Source organism: Pinus tabuliformis, chromosome 6 (assembly GCF_031772625.1).
Source record: "Pinus tabuliformis cultivar Carrire ecotype Pingquan chromosome 6, CPIR1, whole genome shotgun sequence".
In the NCBI taxonomy this organism is placed as follows: Eukaryota; Viridiplantae; Streptophyta; class Pinopsida; order Pinales; family Pinaceae; genus Pinus; species Pinus tabuliformis.
Window position 1 is genome coordinate 454,587,154 of NC_142292.1, and position 19,395 is coordinate 454,606,548.

Genomic DNA, 19,395 nt, shown 5'->3' on the forward strand with positions numbered 1-19,395 from the left:
CTTGAAGGAACCAGCGGCCCACCCACAGTACAGAACGTTGAAGAAGTTACTCAGAATCCATCTGATCAAGTTGATCTTCAGGTAGAGGAAATTCCTCCTCTAGACATTTTCTACAGCCCTAAGCATAAAGCCGTTGTAAGACGCTCAAGGAAGAGGCGAAGGCTTGATCAACCTTCTGTCTCAAATGAGCAAACAGTCACGGGCAATGTCGTCTGGAAGGGAGAATTAAGTCCCTCTGAAGATTTAACAAAGCTGTCGCAATTTGCGGGAGCTTATTCAGCAGCAACCATTGACAAAGCATCCGAAGTGAGTCTTCTTTTGAAGACTAAAGAGCATGAGGTATATGCATTGCAAGCAGAAGTGATAGAGGCAAAGAATAAGGCGACACAAGCAGAAGAACAATTGTTGGCTCAACAACAAGAGAATCATTTGTTAACCCAGCAAATTGAAAAACTAAGGATAGACCAAAGTGACATTAAAGCACGTGAATTGGCAGAGGCATTATCACAGTTGGAGGCATCAAATGAGCTGTTAATGAAATCTAAAGAGGATCAAATAGTTCAGCTCTTAGCACAGCTTGAAGGTATCAAAGGTGCCAAGAGTATTGAAGATTTCAGAGCAGAGGCAACTCTGATAAATGGCGCTTTGATATCTCAGATCAGACTTTTGTGCCAACAGCTAGTTGAAGCTGAGTCACTTTGTGATATATCTACAGCAGTATGTGGGCAAATCGAGAAAGCCAGGACTAACTTGGATCAGGCCGAAGATGAAATAATAGAATATATTGAATGGCAAGATACTCCAGAAGGGCAAGCTACTAATTTAGCCCGAATTAGTGAAACATACAAGAACATACTTTTCATGGAATGGGAAACACAGGTAATGAAGGCAGAGAGGGCAGCATCCAGGTGCAAAACAATTTCCAAAAACATGATCAATATAGTCAATGATACATTGTATCTGGCTAACATGATTTCACAATGCACACCTGGAAACATAACAACCGCGAATATGCTGGAGCACAAGAATTATCTTAAGCTGGAAGAACAAGGGCGGTTAATCGCTGGAGTGAATACCTTGACCTCCGATGCATACTGGCTTTTCCTGATTAAACCGCATTCTCAAAGGTCGGCTCTTAACTGCCTAACCGACGCTCTCCGATACCTGATCGCCGATTTCCAAGATGCCACATATGATGCACAGCTGACTTCTCGCCTCAATACTCCACCAGAAGTGGAGCCAATGCTGGCGATATGTCAGCGAAAGAGTAAAGGCAAAGAGACAGCTGACTGAAGCATCGCCGCCGACTGCCGAATCACCCAAATGCAAAATGATATTTGTTGATGCCGATTTCTTAGTTTTCAGTTTTTAGATATTTAGTAGTTAGATTAGCATAGTATTTATAGACCCTTTCATTGTTTTGGAAAGGGTCGTAAAATTTTGTAAAAGACTAAAAGGCTGAAGTTTGCACTATTGTGCTTCAGTCTATATTCTTTTTGAAACTCGACCACTGGTCCTTAATTTTACTTGGAATGCTGTTTAAGTAAATTGTGCACTATTGTCGTTTGCTTGGAATGCTTTCTGGTTGGAAGGAAGGACTGCGACATAGCGATTAATATATTGGATTGATCAAACAGCTTGCATGGTACTATTATCTGTATCTGTTCTCTTTTCAGTTATATGAATTGCTGTGTTATTACTTTGCTATTATTGAATACATGTATGTAATACAACAACAAGTCTGCATTTCATATCACTATTGAATGTTTTGTGATTTGTTATCTTTCACTCATGTATGTATCAATGATATAAATGACTGAGTGCAGTAATTCGCTATTATAGCTCTGCGTAACTACTTACGCAGAGCAATCTCAAATGATTAAACATCTATGCTTGTTGTTAGTGTCATCTATATGCCTGTCATTAAGCATAGTTTATCAAACGCTGTACTGTCTGAATTGATAAGTCCCGGGATTAGCTTATATTTTTTTGTATTTCTTTTATAGTTTAGTTATTTGTTTATTATCATTTCATATCTTAAATCATCCATCCATCCCGTTCACTTATAATCTTTGGGAAACTGGTCCCGTTATCCCCAGTCGGAGCCACTATTCCAAACGGAAAAGGAGCTGCACTAAGTTCCGGACCGGGTGGTTTCCCCGATGTTGTTGCAACGAATTTCGGGGCCTCAACAGCTGCCCATGCATCTTGATGCACTATCACATTAGAATGCATTCAAACTTCATGGGTCACCTTGTTGTTGCACCTGTCCCATTGTGCCATCATTGCACTATGCCATTTGATCTAGATTTAAACAAGAACGCAAAAAATTACAGATATGACCATAAATACAGAGATGCAATAGAAATAATACTTTATTTCATTGATGTAAAACACTGAAATATGCTTACAAAGAAAAATTGAAATAAACTAGCTCGGGCGATGGTAAGAAGAGATGTGGCAGCTACATGCCTCTAAACTGTCTTACAATGAAGCTCAAAGGCCCATTTATTATTGAGAAACAATGGTAACCCCTAAACATCCAAAAACCTAACCCTAGGAGATGAAGCGCCAAACTATGGGCCCCTTTTTGGGTAAATTAGTACATCAACTTCTCGAGGTCGTAACTTTGGCATATGATCTCCGTTTGATGCGCACAATACCTCGTTAGAAAGATATATCTGAGGACTACAACTTTTGAGTGAGCAACATTAGTCCATGGACCCATGTTGCTCCCAATTTTCCCAAAAAACATCGTTTAGGGCTTCAAAACAGCTATGGAAGTTCACGACCTGAAAAAACTGCCAAAAATAGTAAATTATGCTACAAATAAGGAAATTGAAAAACTGAAAGAAACAATGGTGGAGGTCCAAGTGGAATAGGTGGGTGGACACCAATATCCACCTCAATCATTCCTACCCCCTTAGGAAGCAATGGTCCCCATTGAGTTGAGTTCCTCCATGAGATGAGGAAACTTCTGCTGAACTTGGTCCTTGGTGAGCCACTTGCACTGGTGAAGCAGTTGGCCTGCTTTGACAACTCGATATAGTTGGATCCTTTGCTATCGGGTGTTCTTGCTCTACATTTCCATGATCCGATCAATTGTGGCATGTTCCATGCAATCGGGATTTAACTCTGTAGGTGTGAGTTGCTCTGCAATGTCTGATGTGTCTAGCAATGGTGGGAAGTATGGTCGAAGGCGATCCACATTGAGCACTAGGTGCAGGCCAAGGAATGGGGGAATGCTGAGCTCAAATGCATTGTCTCCCACAGCCTTGGTAATGGCGTAAGGACCATATCAGAGCGGTCTGCTCTTTCTCTATTTTTCTTTGCATGTCCCCAACGAGGTTGGGATATAAGGAGTTAGGGCTTGAATTGGTTGAACCTTTGCAAGACCAACCTCGCAAATCCTTACGGCCTCCCATGGAGGATGAAAAGAAAGAAGAGGGGGAAAGAGATCTTATCAAAATATTTCTCAAAGAGGCCCTCAAGCGACAAAGGAATGTGATGATGGACAACTTTGCCCAGATCCTTTAGCGGCTACCCATGGGCGACACATCTACTTCCAGCAGCTACTATGGAAGTTCCACACCCTTTAAGGTACAAGTTAAATTGGAAATTCCCATATTTGAGGGTCAGATAGATGCAAATGTTGTAGATAAATGGTTAAATCTTCTAGAAGGGTATTTTTCTGTTCATGATTTTTCCGGCCGGGAAAAGATTAATTTCGCTCTTCTCAAAGTCGCCCCCCATGTCAACCACTGGTGGGAAACCTACTTTGAGAAGAAGGATGAAAGTATGACCTCACTTTTTTCATCTTCACCCACTTGGAATTCATTATGGAATGCCATCAAGGAGCAGTACTACCCTGTCAGAAGCTATGAGGATAAATACATAAAGTGGACCATGCTGTGGTAGGGAAGGGACCAATACATGCCGAAGTTTACCAATATTTTCATATGCTTCGCACAAAGTTGGGTATCAATGATTCTGAGCTGCATTTGGTACTCAAATACCGTGGCTGCCTACACAGGTACATCTAGGATGAGATGGAGTTCCTGGACATCTCCTCGCTCGGTACGACGTACTGATACGCTATCAAGATCAAGCAAAATTTTAAACAGAAGAAGCAAGACTTTGGATTTGCGATTCCGAAGAAAGGGAAAGGTGCCCCTAAACTGTTGAACAAAGGAAAAAGCCAATGCGGGGTGGCCCAGGAAAACCTGCGAAAGTTGCAAGCAAAGAACAACACTGCGAAGCTGAAGAAGGTCAAGGGAAAGTGGTGTGAGTTCCATAAGTGCTCCACTCACAACACAAGTGAGTGTTGGGCCAAGTAGCCACCAGTGGCTAAGCTCAAGTCTTCAGAATCAGATGCATGTTCTGAATTTGAGTCAGAAATCGATAAGGGGAATGAAAAAGGGAAGCAAATTATTGATGCAGAGCCCAACGCCATTGTTGCCACCATGAAGATCCAGAAGGAGGAAGCCGAAAATCCAGAGGAGGAGGAGCGCCTCTTTCACTCCCATATGTGGGTAAAGGGTTCCTCGCTACATTTCATTTTCGACAATGAGAGCCAAAAGAACCTCATTTCAGCAGAGGTCGTGAAGTGGTTGGGCTTACCAACCACAATGCACCCACAACAGTACACCATCTGGTGGCTTCACCAAGGATGGGATCTTCGTGTGAGCCAGCAGTGTTGCTTTCGATACAACATCAAGACCTTCACGGATGAGGTATTGTGTGACATTGCTCCCCTTGATGTTTGTGACGTATTATTAGGCCAACCATACTTGTGGAACCGACATGTTGTGTATGGGTCAAGGCCTCGTGTTGTTATTGTTACTTTGGGAAATAAGCTATACAAGATACCGGAGGTAGCACCACCTAGCGCCATATCTTTGGTTACCGCAAAACAATGCAGTAATCTCATTTCCAAAACTGGGAAAAATGTTTTCCTAATGATACGCCCTCAAGGAAGGAAGAAGATGGTGGCCAAAACCTCCAGATAGGGCCCCTTTGCACGACAACAACAAATGAATAAGGTCATGGAGGAGTACGAGGACATCTTCACCTGCCCTGTAGGGATGCCTATGCACTGCCAGGTCAAGCACTCCATTGATCTGACCCCAGGTGCACCACTGCCCAATGGACCAATCTATCGGCGCTCTGTTCTGGAGAATGAAGAAATCAAAAGGTAGATTCAGGAACTGCTGCAGAAAGGTCACATCCGACCGAGTTCATCGCCTTGTGGGATCCTGATCGTGTTGGTACAGAAGAAGGATGGGACTTGGAGGCTCTGTATTGACTATCAGGCGCTGAACAAGATCACTATTCAGAATAGGTACCCGATACCACGAATTGATGACCTTCTGGACCAATTGAAGGGGAAAAAATATTTCAGCAAGATCGACTTGAAGTCAGGATATCACCAGGTACTAATCGAACCCTCCGATGTGTGGAAGACTACCTTCAAAGCCAAGGAGGGCCTTTTCGAATGGTCGGTTATGCCTTTCTGGTTGACAAATGCTCCTGTAACCTTCATGACGCTGATGGATGACATCTTGTGGCCATTCACCAACTCATTTGTAGTAGTATACTTGGATGAAATTCTAATCTTCAGCCAAAGTTGGGAAGAGCAGCTCCATCACATCTGACAGGTTCTACAAACACTGCGGCAATACAAGTTATGTGCCAATTTGGAGAAAAGCACTTTTGGCATGACCCAAGTTCAGTATCTAGGATACATTATTGATGAATAGGGAGTGCATGTGGATCCAGCCAAGATCCAAGTCATTCGGGATTGGCCAGCTCCAACTACTCTGACAAAGCTCCGCAACTTTCTGGGTCTTGCTAATTTCTACCGCAGGTTCATGTTGGGATTCTCTCATATCACTTCGCCCTTGAGTCAAGTCACCAAAGGAGGAGCGAAAGCAAAATTATTTTGGCTTGAATCTCAACAGAAGGCATTCACAGAGTTGAAACATCGCCTCTGATCGACACCAGTGCTCACATTACCAGACTTGCAACAGCCATTTGAGGTTGAGACAGATGCCTCTAACTATGCTATTGGGGGTAGTGCTTACTCAACACGGGCATCCAGTGACATATCATAGTGAGACACTTTCAGACACAGTCCGGAAGTATCCTACTTATCACAAAGAGATGTGGCCTACCGACAATGGAAGCATTACATTTTGGGGAAGGAAACAGTCATCCAGACATACCATCGGCCCCTACAATTCATACAGATGCAAGGGAAGTTGTAGAACAATCGCTAACAAAAGTGGTCCACATACCTGCAACAATTCCATTTGAATATCAAGTATAAGAAGGGCAACACCAATAATGTTGCAGATTGCCTCTACCGACCACCGATCATGGCGTTAACCACCATGCTCAACTCTTGTGGGCACGAGATTTCTGATTGGCCACTTCTCTACAAAAGCGACCCAAAATTCGGCCACACATACCAGATGCTCTTGGAGGGTCAACATGTTCCAGATTTTCACCTCCAGGATGCCTTATTATTCCACCTGGGTCACCTTTGTGTTCCTTCAAGCGAGCGTGCCAAGATGATTTGGGAAGCGCACTGTAGTCGGGCTGTTGGGCATTTTGAGGTCGAGAAAACGGTGGCACTACCATAGAAGTATTTCTATTGGTTGAATCTTCGATAGGATGTCGAGAAGTACATCAGATCTTGCTCTGCCTATGCCATTGCCAAACCAACCATCAAGAAGCAAGGCCTCTATACTCTGCTGCCTACCCGTAGTCGACCTTGGGAATCCATCTCCATGGATTACATGTCGGGCCTTCCTTCTGCTAAGCATGGCAACAACTGTGTTTTTGTGGTTGTCCGACAGTTTCTCGAAGATGGCCATTATGGCGGCCTGCAAGAAGAATATTGCAGCAGAAGACATTTCTAAACTCTTCTTTGAACAAGTGTGGGTACACTTTGGGATCCCACAATATATCATGTCAGATCGTGACAGCAGGTTCCTCAATGCATTTTGGTCCAGTCTCTGTTCAATGCTGGACACCAAGCTCACTAAGTCCACAGCTTTCCATCCCCAAACTGATGGTTAGGCAGAGGTTGTAAACATGATGATCGTACACATTCTGTGCATGTACAACTCAAAGCATCCACACACATGGGATGAGAGCCTTCCCTATGTCCAGCACAACTATAATTGGGCTCTCCACAGCTCGACTAGACACATCCCCTTTCAGGTGGGCTTGGGATTCCAGCCACTATGTCCCATTGATGTGGCCATGCCATTTGCAGCTACTCAGGCAGATTCAGCTCATGTCCAGTCCGAAACCGATAAGGCAAACAACTTCATTGAGCACATCCAACTTATCTGCTAGTAGGTGCACGATATTATGGAGAAATCAAATGCTAAGTACAAGCAGTGACATGATCAACATCGGGTGCCACACAAGTTTCAGGTGGGTGACAAAGTTTGGTTGCATTTGCAAAAGGAACGCCTTACCAGAGCCTATCAGAAACTTAGACCACTCCGATATGGTCCTTACACCATTAGCAAGGTTGTGGGAGATAATTCATTTGAGCTCAACCTTCCCCCATTCCTTAGCCTGCGCCCAGTGTTCAATGTGGACCACCTTCGACCATACTTCCCACCATTGCTAGACACATCAGACATTGCAAAACAAATCATGCCTACGGAGTTAAATCCAAATTGCATGGAAAAGGCCACAACTGATTGGATCATGGACACGTAGAGAAAGAAAACCTGACAACAAAGGAGCCAACTATATTGAGTTGTCAAAGTAGGCCAACTCCTTCACTAGGGCAAGAGGTTCACTAGGGACCAAGTTCAACAGAAGTTTCCTCATCTCATGGAGGAACTCAACACAATGGGGACCATTACTTCTTAAGGGGGGGAGGAATGATCCAAGTGGATATTTGTGGCCACCTGCCTATTCCACTTGGACCTCCACCATTGTTTCTTTCAGTTTTTCAGTTTCCTTATTTGTAGCACAATTTACTATTTTTTGCAATTTTTCGGGTTGTGAACTTCCAGAGCCGTTTTGAGGCCCTAAACGATGATTTTTGGGAAAAATGGGAGCAATAAGGATCCATGGACTAATGTTGCTCACTCAAAAATTTTATTCCTTGGATATATCTTTCTAACGAGGTATTGTGCGCATCAAACGAAGATCTTATGCCAAAGTTACGACCCCGGGAAGTTGATGTACCAATTTACCCAAAACGGGGCCCATATTTTGGCGCTTCATCTCCTAGGGTTAGGTTTTTTTATGTTTAGGGTTTTCCATTGTTTCGCAACAATAAATAGGCATTCGAGCCTCATTGTAAGACAGTTCAGAGACATGTAGCCACCACAACTCTTCTCAGAGATAAGCTACCATCGCCTGAGCTAGTTTATTTCAATTTTTGTTTGTAAGCATATTTCAGTATTTCACATCAATGAAATGAAGTATTATTTCGGTTGCATCTCTGTATTTATGGTCATATATGTAAATTGTTGCGTTCCTATTTAAATCTGGATCAATGGTATTAGAGCAGGTTATAATTCCATGGGAATCAAGGTTTGATGCATATTTCAGTTTCAACTTTTGCAACAATATTCAACAAACTTCAGGCATGTGCTACGTCCTCCACAGAGCATTTCTTGGGCCAAGCAGGAAAAAATTTTCGTTTTTCATTTTTTTGTAGGAATGTTTTTGGGCGGTGAGTTTGCAAATCAGATCTGAAATTTTTAGTGAAAATTTTACCAAAAAAAATAACAGATCTGGATTATTTGCGAAAAAATACCCAAATTCAAAAAAAAATTGGTTGAATCGGAGTCCAGATGAGGGAGATATCGCTGATTTAAAATCAGTTATGTTGCAGAAATGTTTCTAACGACAATTCGTGGACGGCGACTCTCCTATATTTTTTTTGCAGTTTTGGTGCAAATTTTCAAAAAAGTGGTTATAGATCTGAGCTCCTCTCGAAAAATCACTCAATTTGAAAAAAGAAATGGGTCGAATCAGAGTTCAGATGTGGGAAATATCGCTGATTTAAAATCAATTATTTTTCAGAACTTTTGTGACGGCGGAAAATTTGCAATGCAAATTTGAGATTCTAGAGTGTCCAGATAAATATTTTCAACACAGGGGAAGATGAAAAATTGTCCCATCTACCATGCTCCATCATGATTGCATTTACTGTTGTCCCACTGTTTAGCATTGATGTGCCATGTCATAGCTTGTTGTCCCAAGTACCAAGCTCCAACAAGCACCACATCATGATGTACCACTTACCATGTTGTTGTCCCATTGTTTAGCATTGATATTGTTGTCCCAATGTGCTTTTGCTACCACATGTCATTGCTGCTATTATGCTGCCCATGCATCTTGATGCACTATCACATTAGTATGCATTCAAACTTCATGGGTCACCTTGTTGTTGTTGTTGTACTGTTGTGCCATCATTGCACTATGCCATTGTTGCTGTCCCATTGCACCATGCCATCGTACTACTAGCACTATTGTCCCGTTGTTATTGCTATTCCATGTTTGCCATACTATTGTCATACTATTCCATGTATTCTGGGCAACCTTTATCATCAACAGTCTTCACACTTTGGCATGTTGCTCCAAACCTGTTGGTTAGTGCACATTGCAGTAACCTCAATGTTCTCTAATATACCCCAAACATGTTTGTACACTGTTGTTCTTGACTGTTCTGGTTAGGGCACTAGGGCACACTGTTGCAACCCGAATCTCCTCGCACAGTCCTTGAACAACCCTTTAAAACATTGTGGCACACCCTTAAGAGACACCTCCTATGCTACGCTGCTGCCTAGGGTCAACATCAACCCTTAATTTGCCCCTACGCGAGCCTTGTTGTGGTGATAAGGCCTGCGGGCTAGCACACATCATTCCTGTAGCCTTAGGTCCCTCAAAACAATGCTTAAACAAGCAGCATTTAGCCCTTAAGGACTTGACCTAACACACATCATACTCGGCCTCCATTACAACAATTTGTACCCTATAATAAACCCAAAACAATCCTCTTTTTTCACGTTGTTCCTGCCTCCTTATGATGCGGTTAGGGCATGTTATAACCCTCCTTGACTGCGGCTAGGTACAACTTGTTAAGGCCTCCTCTATAGTTGTATCTAGGGCTTGTTATAACCCTCCTTCTCGACTACGTCCTCTAGGTTATGTGTAGAAGCTAGGGCTGTGCTAGGACTGTGTTTAGGGCTTGTAGAGGACAGCGTGTAGGCCTCCTTCCCTCCTGCGTCTTAGGGCTACTTCCTCTTAGATTTCCCTCACACTAAAACCCAAAACAATGGAGAGAAAATAAAGAGTGAAGTGTGTGTCAAATGACTCTCAAGTCATCTCCTTTTATAATAAAACGTTGAGCACATGTGGGGGTTATTTAGTTGCTGGCTGACCTTGACAAATTGTCCTATAACACAAATAAATTCATAACTCCATGAATACTCATCGGAATCAGATGATCTTTAGATCAATCCTACACCTCTCGATGAGAGGGATCCACGAAAAATATCAACTACCATAAATAAGATGACCCACATGGAGTTTGGCCCTAGTTGCCAGTTTTAACAGAACTTCTAATTCAAAATTCAACCAAAGTCATTGATGTTACTTGCCTATCCACTTCAAAATTTTGGTCATACTTCCTTATTGGAGCTCTTAATATTTACATAGCTCATGTTATTTCCATTTAATGAATCAGTGTGAAATCTACAATTTCAAATTCAATGCTTCTTTTAAACATTGACATCTCTTTTTTAGACGTTTTTTTCTCATGCATGCTTTTGTCCTTATGATATTTTTCTCACATAACTTATCAACCTTGTTGTTGGAACCTAATATTTTTTTATATTTATTTTAAATTTTGCTTGAAAATATATTTTGTCATAAGCTTCTTTATTTCGACTTAGAGTGGATGAAAATTTGTTGACTTTTAATTTTTATCTAAATCAATGGACACAATTAGATTTTAAAGAAATATGCTTCTTCCTCTGGAGGGAAATCAAGGGTTGTGATTTTCCATCCAACACGTTATAAAAATAATAATTTTCAAAAAAAAAAAAAATATTTTTTCCCTTTACCATGTCTTAATCTGCCGCTTCCATTCTCTTTTGCCCAGTTGAAGCGTTTCGTTAGATTCTTGATCGATCAAATGTTACAATGCCTATCCAACTATTGCATTTTATTTTTGAATTGGTCAACACGTCTTCCATCCCTTCATTTCAATGTCACAAGGTTCGAAAGGTCTGCGATTTGGATGCACAGGTTCAGTGTAAGGAGGTTCAATTGACGTACTAAAATTTCATTTTTATTTGCACATTTGATTTAGTTTCATAGTTCTCCAACTTTGATTTTATACTAAAATTCCATTTAACTTTGATAGACATGTTTAAACTATATTTAAATATCTAAACCATATTTATATTTAAACTTTATCGATAAACATATTTAAAATTATATTTATATTTTCACAATATGATAATTAATGCATTATTTCATTTGGTTTATTTTTACAAATTATTAAATAGACTGCACCAACCCTATTTAAAGAGACTTAAGAAAGTGCATTACGGGGATTAAACTATATTTAGATTTTTAGAATATGATGTTAATGAATTGTTTCATTTTGTTTATTGATGATGATGATGATGATGATGATGATGATGATGATGATGATGATGATGATGATGATGATGATGATGGTTAACGTCCGCTGAGACCAAATAATGATCTATCGGACCTAAAAAGACAAATTATTTATTTTGATTTAAGATTTTATTCCTATGCTCAAAAAGCTTGGAGAGAAGCCTCCCGAGTTCACTATAATTTTGGCATTGTAAAAGGCTAGGAAGGTCAGTATTGTAACAAAGGTTTTGAAATTGAGATCTAATGTGGTTGTATGCAGGGCACTCTAAGAGGAAGTGGTTTTCATCCTCGATGCTCTTATTCTCACAAATATGGCAGATCCTTTCCATCCATGGCATTTTAGGAACTGCCCAGCGGCCAGTTTCACTATGGAGCTCATGAGAATTCGTTCTAACCTTTGCTATATTAATTTTCTTCTTTGAGCTAGTTAGAATAGAGAGATACTTTTGATCTTCAAGGGTGGGGTTGATGACCATCTTATAATAACTTAATTTTCTTTTAGACGCTAAATCTTTCTCACACCACAATTTTTCTTTGAACTTAGAAGTAACAATATCTTTAATGTTATTTATGTTTTGCAAAGCATCATTCTCATTGATCTCCCAATAGTTTAACCAGGCCCTTGTGTCCTTATGCCATCCCCGGTTAAGCCTTAGGTGGTTTTGGCTAGCATTTAAAGCTAGCTTAGGAAGTCTATGATTGTCTATGTTATTGAGCTTGTGCTTGTACAACAGAAACCTGAGCATAGCTAGGCTCTCAATAGGAGAAAGACCTGCTTCTATAAGGAGAATAGGATAGGGTGTATTACTTTTAACTTTCAGGTTATAAGTTATAAAACGCTTCTGGATTTGCTCAATCTTCCTCCATGATTCTCTGGAGATGCTGCAGCCCCAAACTTCACAACCATATAAGATAACAGGGATGACTAAAGTTTCAAAGAGGAACTTCTTTTTATCCCACATTATGAGGTTTGTTGTTTTACAATTATTTTCAAGACCAAAATAAGCTTTCCATCCCCCATTGATCCTTTTCTCAATGCTATGGTTCCAGTTGAGCTTGTGATGGATATCAATTCCTAGGTACTTGTAAGAATACACTTCCTCCAAGTTATTATTGTCATACATAAAATTAGCGCAAGTGTCCTTCTTGGATTTGATAATCATAACTTTTGTTTTGTCTGTGTTAACAGTCATACCCATGGTAGAGCAGAAATCCTTAAGAAGCTTGAGTTGCTTATCAAGATCAGAAGGGCATCTTGCCAAAAGAACAATATCGTCAGCATAGAGAAGAAGGATAATGACTATCCCAGCTAAGATTGTGCCACCACATCCTGCTTCTTCTAAATAACCTTCGAGCTTATCTATGTAAATGCCAAATAGAGTAGGGGAGAGGGGGCACCCTTGTTTAACTCCGATGTTACACTTAATATCTTTTGACCACCCCTCATTGTTCTTTAGCTTGGCAATTACATTCTCGTATAGCCTTATAGCAGCAGCCCTTAACTCAAGAGGAACCTTTAGCTCTTCTAACCTATTCCAAAGGTTGTATCTAGGAACCGTATCGAAAGCCTTTCTGAAGTCTACAAAGCAGCAAAATAAATTGGATTTATCATTACGACATTCCTCCGCAATGATTCTTAGCGTAACAAGGTGGTCTGTTGTTGAGTGATGTCTTCTGAAACCTGCTTGGCCTTTAGCCCGCTTACCTTCACTTTCAAGCCATATGCTTAACTTTTTCTCCAGAATACTACCATATAATTTGGCTAAGAGAGGGCTGATCATAATTGTCCGATAATTAGAGGGGTTATTTGTATCTCCACTTTTAAAAATAGGGATAATGAGGCTCTCAGTCCAAGGTTTAGGGAACCCTTGCTTAACAGCTTGATTGAAAAGCTTGTGGATGTGGGGGATGAGGACAGGGCCTCCAATTTTTAAGATTTCTGCCTGGTAACCTTCAATGTCCTTAGCTTTCCCATTCGTGAGGCGATTAACCCCAAACTTAATGTCTTCTAAAGAGAAGACTTCTTTCGTTGTGAGCAGGGTTTCCAAATTATCCATGACATTAGGAGATTCATAAAGCTTTTTAAGATAAGAATTCCAATCGAGGAGAGCAATTTTATTATTATCCTTAGTCTTCCTAGTCAGAATCTGCCTCCAAAATTTCTTAGGAGCTACCTTAGAGAGGTGTAAGAGATTCTCCTGTCTTTGACGAATGTACTGCCTCTTTTTCCTTTTAATTAGGGCTTTATATATTCTTATCTTGTCCATTTTAAGAGAATCATCAACAGCTTCCTTAATTGCTCTCCTCGCATTTTTACAATCTTTGTCATACCAGGGATTGGTTTTGCTATTTCTTTTATTATTTGAGACTTCAATTGAGAACTTTTTAATAGAATATGAGAGGGTTGTAGTAAAATTATGATATAGGACTTCTATGTTATCTATACTAGATAAAGGAGGAAAATTAGTTTTTAATTCATTTAGAAAGAGGTCCTTTTTATTTTTATCAAATATTAAGTTCTTTTGGTTGTAAGTATTATTTTCTATGGGAACTCTATGCATGACAAAATTGAGGGTTATAAGTAAAGGCCTATGATCGGAGTCAGGCTCGAGGTCGTTTAAGATGTCAAAGTTTATTATTTCGTTGTATAATGGAAGATCGGAAATAACGTAGTCTACCACGCTGCTACCAAGTCCATGGATGCAGGTCATCTTGCTGGAATTGGGCCACTTTTGTAGACCGTTGCAAATTATGAGATCTTGAGCACTACAGAGCTTGACAAGCTCTGACCCAAACAAATTTTCCCCGAGGTCTTCAGAGCTCCTTTTGTACCTACTAGCCAGGGTAGGGTCTTCGTCTAACCAAAGAGGATTAGGGTTGGAACGATTGCTTAAAATAATAGCTTGGTTGTTTGAAGTTCGGGCATTGAAGTCACCTATTAAAAGGATATTACCATCATTCCTTAGGCTAGAAATATCGTTCTCTAAACTATTGTAAGGGTTAGTTTTATCTAGATTCTTCTTCTTATAGAAGTTAGAATTAATGGGGGGGAAATAACATATTGCTATGTAGGACTTTTTATTATTAATGTCTCTGATCTCTATCCAACTAAATTGGTTGTAGGGGTCGTTTTTATAAAGCCTAACATAGGGGGAGATGTTCTTTTTAATGTAACAAGCTATTCCCCCAATGCCTCTACGGGAGGATCGCTTGTTCCACGTAGACCATAGCGTAAAGATGAATGCAACGATGAAATTTAAAGAGACTTAAGAAAGTGCATTACATAGAATTAAAGCGGAAGAAGGAATTTCAAAAAAATAATGAAAAAAATAGTATAAGCCACCCACAAAAATAAAGGTCTTGATCAATGATACAATGTATGTAATTTAAAAATGGTGCACGTATTGGCATAAGCTATGTATAATGTGTGGAGCTACTATAATGTATTGATAATGTATTAAACATAAATTAACTAGCATTTGCACTACAGGTTGCAAACTAAACGCCGTAAGGCAATGGCATAAGAAACAATAGCATAGAAGAAAGAAATCAACATTTATGCAAATTTTCTTTTTTTCTATTTTATCATATGTTATGTTTCAGGGAGATTCCAACCAAGATATGTTCAAAGTGAAGGTAATGCACAACACTTCACTCCAAAGGATTTATGAAAATGTTCTTCATTAAGATTCTGGAACCTTTATAAGTAAATGACTTAAATCAAACATTTCATAACAAAGTAATCTCATATGACCTTAATTCACAATGCAATGGATAATAGCATTTTTGAGGCATCAAGCTGGGATCTTTGACAATTTTGTTGTTCCATTGCAACTTTCTTCAATGAGTATGGACCTATGACAAATAAAAATCATAAGAGACACATTCAACTCATCAACATATGGGACAGATTCCCTATCGACTTTTTTGATGGGGTGTCCAATAGTGGGAACTCTGGGTGCAGGGTATATATTTTCATCCATCCTGAATTTTATCATCATTTTATGTGGAATTGTGGTCATGGTACTAACATTCGTGTAGAGGTCATCACTCTTTGGGGAGTTATGTTATGTGCAAGATGGTTCTCCATTGACAAATTGGTGGTATTCAGAGATTCAAAGGTGGCCATAGATTGGATTTTGGGTTGTACTACTTTCAAACCCAACAAGCTCATAAACTGGATGTAGCGTATCAGCAATCTTCAAGAGGAATTTATGGATAACATTCGTGTAGAGTTCATCACTCTTTTGGGAGTTATGTTAAGTGCAATATGGTTCTCCATTGACAAATCAGTGGTATTCAGAGATTCAAAGGTGGCCATAGATTGGATTTTGGATTGTACTACTTTCAAACCCAAAAAGCTCATAAACTGGATGTAGCGTATCAGCAATCTTCAAGAGGAATTTATGGATTTGAATTTTTCCCACATATATAGTGAGCAGAACATTGTTGCCAATGAGCTATCCAAAAAAGGGCTACTCCAACAACCAGGAAGCATATTTTACTCTACTTTTTTCAAGGACAAGAAGAGAGACTCTGGGTATATATACATCATATAGTCTATGTCACATGATCTCGAAGCATCTATTTGCACATTTTCTATTCTATGTTTTCTTTTTTTTTTACTCAATCAATATTTTCGTAAATATGTGATACTACGCAAAGATTAAAACAACATGTAGCGGGGCTACTCGTATTATGATCTAGAGCACTAGTTATATTATGTTATACTTTCCCATTTCTAGTATAGGATGATGCATGTACATAAACAAACTATTCTTAGATTTACGCTAGACCTTTTAATTGGATTCGAGTAATGGAAAACATGGATGTAAACAAACCCTAGGGAATATTTTTTATTATATATAAACTTTTTTTCTATTAATTAAAAACAATTGGTTTTTTCTCTCCCAAAAAAAATCAACATATCAAGATGCAACATATCACATGTGGGATGAAGGCTAAGGGATATAACGTCTCCGCTTCTCAACAGCCTAACCTAAACCCACCCAATTGAGTCATCATGAAAATACAACATTCTTATAAATATTAAATGCAGTCTAAAACAAAAATCTGTTTGAATATATGGGTTCACATATATCTAAATTTTCTACAGATTTTGAACGTCTCCAACATGGGCTCATCACTTTGAGAAATGTGTCGGGTGTTTAACATTATCCAGACAATGCTAAGCTCAGCCTTTGTATTATTATTCACTTTATCGTGCCACTCTACATCTACACTTACTTGTTCAAATGCATACACGAGAACTTCGTTGTTATTGGCTTCTCAGCGATGGGAATCTTCAAGAATGGAGAACTGGGTGTCTCAGAGGCATTCAAGGTCCAACCATGTCAGACACAGTATGAGTTTCACCCTTTCCTCAACAAGAAAATTGGGTACTAAAGCAACCATGAGTATAATTACATAGGATGACTATAAATCTAATAGAAAGGGTGGAGGAGCAATGGAGATTGAAGGGCAGTTGATATCATAAGAAAAATGAGGTTCCATAGAATTGTCTTCAATTTTCCCCACACAGGTTTCTATGGATGGGAATCTACTAAGATAGTTATCAAGTAAGTTTATTGGCCCTTATATTTTCTTGTCTTATTTTTTTCTGTAAGGTACTTTTTTTAAACTGTGTGAATTGGAGCATCTCACACAATCGAAATCAGAAATGTTATAGACTACAATAACTGAAATTTGTTTTGATATACTTGGTAGAAAGCACCATTACTTGTTGAAGATATTTTTCATGAATGCAAGGACTATTCTTAGCATAAATGGAGAAATTCATGTTACTCACAAAGAAAGTGATCCATATAAAAAATGGGAGTTGGTGAAACAAGCAGAAGAATGTGGATTTCTTTTGAAAGAATTAGTTCCCTTTACAGTATCTGAATATCCTGGGTACACTAATAGAAAAGTATATGGGAGAAGTGTTGGTCGCACTTTCCCACTGGGAGAATGTCGAACCTATAAGTTTGTCCCTGGGTAAGAGTATCCTTACAACATGCTCCCTATGTTTGATATTTTCCTTTAAGTATTTCAATTGAAGTAGAGAAAAGTATTGAAATTTGAAATGGAGAACTTTCTGTTGTTATCTAATATTTTGCAAGAATTCTGACAATGTGATGGATTTGGGCTATATCTTTCTTTCATGCTGACAAACTTTGTAATTCTAGGCTTAGGGTTATAAGGAAAAACCAAGTTTAAAGAATAACAAAACATGGAGGAACTGGATACCCCACACACCATTCCACATGTAATTAAACACGAAGTAGAGAACAAAAGCAGTGTAAGTTTCAAATCATCTAAGAGAATTCACATTCCTACCCACCCTAAAAATCCCTATTTCATAATGAAAATTAATGAGAATATTCAAGTGATAAATTATAGATAACAAATGCTAGCAATCTCTGAAACATTCTATCAAAAAATTGGTATCCATCCTCTCTTAGACAATTACTCCTCTCCCTAGTGATCAATATCCCAGATGGGAAAATAAAAGCCAAGAGGGGAATGAGAGAAACTTGAGGCAATTAAGAAAGAGGAGAAGAGAACTTGGTACCTCAACAGGACGCTCTTGAGGTAAGGCAGGATGTTGTGATAAGGAGATTCTTGATCTGCTTGTGGTCAGTGGAGTTTCTTAACAGACCTGAAAGTCTAAAAGTTCTGAGCCATAATTTCTTGAGTTGGTTGGGTCTAGTGGAAATTATGTGTAGAAATATATGGTCTCTATCCAAAAAAAGACTGTCCTAAGAGGGAAATGGCTCAGGGGGAGCTTCGGTGAAAAAACGTGCTTGATGGATGGGAGGAGCATTTTGCCTTCTCTAGTAATTTCATGTGGAAACTTATTTGACCTCAACAGATAAGTATCCTTGTTTAAATTTAATGAAAGTTTACTGTAGATTATGTCTACCTATAGAATGAATAATGTAATTGGTTTGTGCAATTATTTATGTGAATGCTTTTGTTAGCAAGAAGAAATAAAGAGTATGATTCGATGAAACTTGTTTATGTTGAGCAATGTGTAGAAACCCATGAATTTGTATGCAAATACAAGTACTAAAACAAAATGGTAAAATACCATGTAAAGAAATCCAAGGCAATAATAGTAATATTAGTAGACATGTGTGAATAATAAACAGGACTAGAACCATGTCAGAGTAATTTGGGTTAATCCTTGGGTCTAGCTAAGTTAATAGCAACCCAAGAACAATCCCTAGTTCCTAATAAGAAGAGACAACCATAGTAATATACAAGAAATAGTTCATTTTTGTAGACAACAATTACTTTCCTTAACAAAGAAGAAAATCCAGTTCAAAATAATCTCCATAGAAATTTGTGTAAAGAATAAAACTATTTAGAAGTAAATGCCCTTACTTCCTATCTTTTCTAGTAAAAACGAACTACCTAAACTTCAACAAGGAGAAAACTGGGTAGGAGTTTATGCGCAAGTAATATAATATAACTTTCATAATTTATAAGGGCGAAAGAAATTCACAAGAAGAGAGCTCTATATCTAACTGTAATTTTCGGAATAGTTGAGATATGTACATGTCAATAAATATAATTATATTTGGTAGTGAACAATTCACCAAGAGTGAAACAATTCACCAAGAGGGCAACTCAAGAACCAAAAACAAATCAAATTTAGAGCATGGCTATATTTAACGTGAATACTATAAATACTAATTGATTATAAATTTGTGCAAT